A 6942-nucleotide genomic window follows, 5' to 3' on the forward strand; every position below is an offset into this window, starting at 1 on the left:
GATAACAAACTGGCTAACCGATAGAAGACAGAGAGTGGTGGTGGATGGCAAATATTCAACCTGGAGTCCAGTTATCAGTGGTGTACCGCAGGGTTCAGTTCTGGGTCCTCTGCTGTTTGTGATTTTCATTAACGACTTGGATAAGGGAGTTGAAGGGTGGGTCAGTAAATTTGCAGATAATACGAAGGTTGGTGGAGTTGTGGATAGTGAGGAGGGCTGTTGTTGGCTTCAAAGAGACATAGATAGAATGCAGAGCTGGGCTGAGAAGTGGCAAATGGAGTTTAACCCTGACAAGTATGAGGTTGTCCATTTTGGAAGAACAAATATGATTGCGGAATACAGGGTTAACGGTAGGGTTCTTGGAAATGTGGAGGAGCAAAGGGATCTTGGGGTCTATGTTCATAGATCTTTGAAAGTTGCCACTCAAGTGGATAGAGCTGTGAAGAAGGCCTATGGTGTGATCGCGTTCATTAGCAGAGGGATTGAATTTAAGAGCCGTGAGGTGATGATGCAGCTGTACAAAACCTTGGTCAGGCCACATTTGGAGTACTGTGTGCAGTTCTGGTCGCCTCATTTTAGGAAGGATGTGGAAGCTTTGGAAAAGGTGCAAAGGAGATTTACCAGGATGTTGCCTGGAATGGAGAGTAGGTCATACGAGGAAAGGTTGAGGGTGCTAGGCCTTTTCTCATTAGAACGGAGAAGGATGAGGGGCGACTTGATAGAGGTTTATAAGATGATTAGGGGAATAGATAGAGTAGACAGTCAGAGACTTTTTCCCCGGGTGGAACACACCATTACAAGAGGACATAAATTTAAGATAAATGGTGGAAGATATAGAGGGGATGTCAGAGGTAGGTTCTTTACCCAGAGAGTAGTGGGGGCATGGAATGCACTGCCTGTGGAAGTAGTTGAGTCGGAAATGTTGGGGACCTTCAAGCGGCTATTGGATAGGTACATGGATTAGGGTAGAATAATGGAGTGTAGGTTAACTTCTTAAGGGCAGCACGGTAGCATTGTGGCTAGCACAGCTCCAGGGTCCCAAGTTCGATTTCGACTTGGGTCACTGTCTGTGTGGAGTCTGCACATCCTCCCCGTGACTGCGTGGGTTTCCTCCGAGTACTCCGGTTTCCTCCCACAGTCCAAAGATGTGCAGGTTGGGTGGATTGGCCATGAAAAATTGTCCAAAATTCTTTGATTAACCTAGGACAAAAGTTCGGCGCAACATCGTGGGCCAAAGGGCCTGTTCTGTGCTGTATTTCTCTATCTATCTATCTATCTAATGCTGCAGGGAGAATTAATCTCTCTGCTATAGTGTGGGGCATTTTCTCTTTAGCTACACGGTAAGCTACCATGTAAGAGGCTAATTGTACTTTGTCGTTCATTGTAACATTTCTGCTGAGGACTTCAGCTGATGATTTAAGTTCTTGTTGCATCCTTTGGAAAAAATCAAGAGGTTTATCCTCGAACTCCCCATGCTTAGTTTTCAAATGCCTTTGAAGTTTTGAGGGTTTTAAACTTTCATTTGCCAGCACTTCCCTGCATATAACGCACATGGGCCTTGCATCCTGATTTGCATTGGCACAATTAATGAATCCATACCTTAAAAAAATGTATTTTACTGCTTTGTGCCTGATTTCAGTTTCTTCTTAATGGGCTGTTCAGTAGATACCCTGGAGCTCACACCAACACTGCTCTTTCCTGGTGTGGACCCTCCTGAACAGCTCACACCAACACTGCTCTTTCCTGGTGTGGACCCTCCTGAACAGCTCACACCAACACTGCTTTGTCCTGGTGTGGACCCTCCTGAACAGCTCACACCAACACTGCTTTGTCCTGGTGTGGACCCTCCTGAACAGCTCACACCAACACTGCTTTGTCCTGGTGTGGACCCTCCTGAACAGCTCACACCAACACTGCTTTGTCCTGGTGTGGACTCTCCTGAACAGCTCACACCAACACTGCTTTGTCCTGGTGTGGACCCTCCTGAACAGCTCACACCAACACTGCTTTGTCCTGGTGTGGACCCTCCTGAACAGCTCACACCAACACTGCTTTGTCCTGGTGTGGACTCTCCTGAACAGCTCACACCAACACTGCTTTGTCCTGGTGTGGACCCTCCTGAACAGCTCACACCAACACTGCTTTGTCCTGCTGTGGATTCTCCTGAGCCACTCTCTTCAGCAGGTTTAGCTGCGAGATCCTGGCTGTTTGTGTCTCTGGCCCTCTCTTCCTTATAACAAAACGATCCATTTTAAATTTTATTGTCCTGTTGCTTGTTTGCTGCGAACAAAATAGAGGAATCGCAATCGCGCCCAAAGCACGTGACGCGAACATTCGGGGGGTGTGACCTTCTCTCTGCCTCCCTGTAGGCAGGAAGATTAAGTAGAATTTAAAAAAAAATCTTCTGAGTCTCTGCAGCAGCTGGCTATTAATAACGCCGGCTGCAAGCGGCCTTCAAAATGGCCACGAACATGTAAACAAAATGTGGCCGCACTGCGCATGCGTGCCCGATCATCGGTGCACATGCGCAATGCGGCCGCAATTATTTTACATGCTCGAAGCCATTTTGAAGGCCGCTTGCAGCCGGCGTTATTAAAAGCCGGCTGTTACGCACGGATTTGCGCAATCGGGAGTGCCACGAAGGATGGCTCCGCAACCCTCCTGACACCCGCCCGCGACCCACCCGCAGGTCGTGCCCTTGAGTTTGACAACCACTGGTCCAGCCCACTGAGCTAAACCAGCCCTGAAAAGTTTCCAAAACCACAATCTCTGACAGTTGTGCAAGTGACTGGGGGGAGTACCGGGAGGTGACTCGGAGACGGGCTGTGGGTTTGGGGTGTTGCCCCTGTGACTGGGGTGGCCGGGCATGGACTGCAAGGCAGCCACCTGGCTGCGCACTGCACTGGCTGCCCACTGTGTCCTGTAAATGTGCGGAGCGCCACCCGCCATATGGGTGCCCCCAGGCCAACCCCTAGCAACCTCCAGACCCCAGCTGATCGATGAACTGGATGGGTGTGGCCACGCACACCCAGTGTCGGCACTCCCAGTTCACTCATCAGAAGCGCTGCCCCACTGCAAGGGATGAGCAAAGCGCACCCTGGACAGCGGACACATGCACCATGGCCTTTGGCACCCTCCGTGGCACACTGTCCATCTCAGGGCACAGGCCCCACCAGTGAATCTATCAGCTATCCCATTCTGGAGGTCTAGCTGCTGTCTCTAGGCCCTGCCTGCCCAATGAGCCCCTACTCCCATCCATCCTGACCCTGGTCAGGATAGCACAACATGTGCTTTGCACACAGGACACACAGCACACTACAGCTATAGTCACAATATAGTGCCCTATAGCTATAGTGCCCCCCCTTGCCCAGCCCCACCTAGGGCACAGCTCACATGCATGCCACCAAGCATGGAAGCAGTCGGTGGCAAATGGTGACCCCCTCATCCCCACACCACAACCCAGTGTCACTCTGCTGCCGGGGTATCACATGGCCCACTCAAGGAAGACACCCACAGGAAGGTGCAGGACTGGGGCTGTAGTATTCATGCGTATTGCTGGCATGAATAGTGCCAGCCACTGGCACCCCTGCGGCAGTACAGGTGGCGGAGTCAGAGGCTCCCTGTGCCAAGCATCGATGGGGCTAGGGATGCAGCATGGAAGGGAAAGTGTTCTGGGGAATGGCCGATGGGTGGGGGTGGGATTGGGAGGGGGGACATGCGGAGGCTGGTTTCTGCGGTGCATATCAGTCCCACTGTGTAGTCGGTTGGACTAGTATGGGCGGGGAGTATTCACCATGCCACTATGTCTGCCCTTTTTACCCTGCAGAGAGTGGACTTTGGTATTCAGCCTGCAATGTTTGCCATGTGCCTGGCCACAGCAGCCTTTGCGGATGCATTGAGGCTGCACACACAGGAGCTGCTCTGGGAGGACCCTGCAGAACAGGAGCCTGCCCCAGAGGAGCAGGGGCCTGCCGGTGAGGCTGGGGAGCCGCTGTCCAACAGGCTGAGCTGGTCGCCACCTGTACTTCGAGGACCTGCCGGACCGAGCGTGTCACCGAAGACTCCGGCTGATCCTGGAGACCGTGCGGCATCTGTACCAAGTGATGGTGCACCAGGAACTGCAGAGGTATGGTGATGGTCGCTCTGAACTTCTTCGCCAAGGGGTCCTTCCAGGCGCCAAGTGGGGACCTGTCCGGAAACTCTCAGATGTCTGTTCACAGGTGCATCCGAGTCATCATAGAACCCCTATGTAACCGAGCAGCGGACTATATTAACTTAAATGTGGGCCGAGCCCCTGGGCAATGGGATTCACCGTCATTGCTGGCATACGCCAGGCAGGAGGCAATCAATGGGACACATATCGCCCTCTGGACACTGGCACAGGACAGGGTGCCCTTCACCAATAGGAAAGGCTTCCGCCCCATGGATGTGCAGTTGGTGTGTGACTGACATCATGCATGTCTGCACCCAATATCCAGGCAGCATATATGGCGCATTTACCTTGGCACACTTGATGGTGTCCAACACCTTCAAGGTGCTCCCTCAGGTCAGGGGTTGGCTCCTTGGTGACAAGGTGCATCTACTGCGGCCGTGGCTGATGACACTTGTCAGGAGGTTTCATATTGATGCGGAAAACCATTACAACAATCCCATGCGGCAACCAGGAATAATAATAATCTTCGTTAGTGTCACAAGTAGGTTCACATTAACACTGCAATGAAGTTCCTGTGACAATCCCCTAGTTGCCGCACTGTGGCACCTTTTGAGGTACACTATAAAGCCGAACCGAGGTGAGAGTCTCTGGGATGGTGGAGAGTGCCGGTGACAGCTGTGATGAAAAGTCAGTATTGTCCACAGGTCCCCAGACTGGCGCTCCAGGGTGTTGCGGGGTTACTGTTGGGGGCAAGGGACCCCAGACTGTCCGGCCTTGTATTGGTGACTCACCCTGGCTGGACTGGGGGGTTGCCCATGCAGCATCTTGAATACAGTATACAGTTTTGGTCACCTTATTTAAGGAAGGATGAAAATGCATTGGAGGCGGCTCAGAGAAGGTTTACTAGATTGATACCTGGAATGGGCTATTCCCACAGGCCCCGCCTGCACCAATTCACCCATCCCAGCCTGCAGCATTCCCTCACCCCAGCATTCCCCTCCCGCAGCCTGCAGCATTCCCCTCCCCAGCCTGCAGCATTCCCCTCCCGCAGCCTGCAGCATTCCCCTCCCCAGCCTGCAGCATTCCCCTCCCCCAGCCTGCAGCATTCCCTTACCCCAGCATTCCCCTCCCCAGCCTACAGCATTCCCCTCCCCCAGCCTGCAGCATTCCCTTACCCCAGCATTCCCCTCCCCCAGCCTGCAGCATTCCCCTCCCGCAGTATTCCCCTCCCCAGCCTTCAGCATTCCCCTCCCGCAGCCTGCAGCATTCCCCTCCCGCAGCCTGCAGCATTCCCCTCCCCCAGCCTGCAGCATTCCCCTCGCCCAGCCTGCAGCATTCCCCTCCCCAGCCTGCAGCATTCCCCTCCCCCAGCCTGCAGCATCCCCCTCCCCAGCATTCCCCTCCCCCAACCTGCAGCATTCCCCTCCCCCAGCCTGCAGCATTCCCCTCCCCCAGCCTGCAGCATTCCCCTCCCCCAGCCTGCAGCATTCCCCTCCCCCAGCCTGCAGTATTCCCCTCCCCCAGCCTGCAGTATTCCCCTCCCCAGCCTGCAGCATTCCCCTCCCCCAGCCTGCAGTATTCCCCTCCCCAGCCTGCAGCATTGCCCTCCCCCAGCCTGCAGCATTCCACTCCCCCAGCCTGCAGTATTCCCCTCCCCAGCCTGCAGCATTCCCCTCCCCCAGCCTGCAGCATTCCCCTCCCCAGCCTGCAGCATTCCCCTCCCCCAGCCTGCAGCATTCCCCTCCCCCGGCCTGCAGCATTCCCCTCCCCCAGCCTGGAGCATTCCCCTCCCGCAGCCTGCAGCATTCCCCTCCCCAGCCTGCAGCATTCCCCTCCCCCAGCCTGCAGCATTCCCCTCCCCCAGCCTGCAGCATTCCCCTCCCCCAGCCTGCAGCATTCCCCTCCCCCAGCCTGCAGTATTCCCCTCCCCAGCCTGCAGCATTCCATTCCCCCAGCCTGCAGCATTCCCCTCCCCAGCCTGCAGCATTCCCATCCCCCAGCCTGCAGTATTCCCCTCCCCCAGCCTGCAGCATTCCCCTCCCCCAGCCTGCAGCATTCCCCTCCCGCAGCATTCCCCTCCCCCAGCCTGCAGCATTCCCCTCCCCCGGCCTGCAGCATTCCCCTCCCCCAGCCTGCAGCATTCCCCTCCCGCAGCATTCCCCTCCCCCAGCCTGCAGTATTCCCCTCCCCAGCCTGCAGCATTCCCCTCCCCCAGCCTGCAGCATTCCCCTCCCCAGCCTGCAGCATTCCCCTCCCCCAGCCTGCAGCATTCCCCTCCCCCAGCCTGCAGCATTCCCTTACCCCAGCCTGCAGCATTCCCCTCCCCCAGCCTGCAGCATTCCCCTCCCCAGCATTCCCCTCCCCCAACCTGCTGCATTCCCCCTCCCACAGCCTGCAGCATTCCCCTCCCCCAGCCTGCAGAATTCCCCTCCCCCAGAGCCTGCTGCATTCCCCCTCCCACAGCCTGCAGCATTCCCCTACCCCAGCCTGCTGCATCCCCCCCCCACAGCGTGCAGCATTCCCCCTCCCACAGCGTGCAGCATTCCCCTCCCCCAGCCTGCACCATTCCCCCTCCCCCAACCTGCTGCATTCCCCCTCCCACAGCCTGCAGCATTCCCTTACCCCAGCATTCCCCTCCCGCAGCCTGCAGCATTCCCCTCCCCCAGCCTGCAGCATTCCCCTCCCCCAGCCTGCAGCATTCCCCTCCCCCAGCCTGCAGCATTCCCCTCCCCCAGCCTGCAGCATTCCCCTCCCCCAGCCTGCAGCATTCCCCTCCCCCAGCATTCCCC

This window comes from Scyliorhinus canicula, chromosome 7, assembly GCF_902713615.1.
Source record: "Scyliorhinus canicula chromosome 7, sScyCan1.1, whole genome shotgun sequence".
Taxonomy (NCBI): domain Eukaryota; kingdom Metazoa; phylum Chordata; class Chondrichthyes; order Carcharhiniformes; family Scyliorhinidae; genus Scyliorhinus; species Scyliorhinus canicula.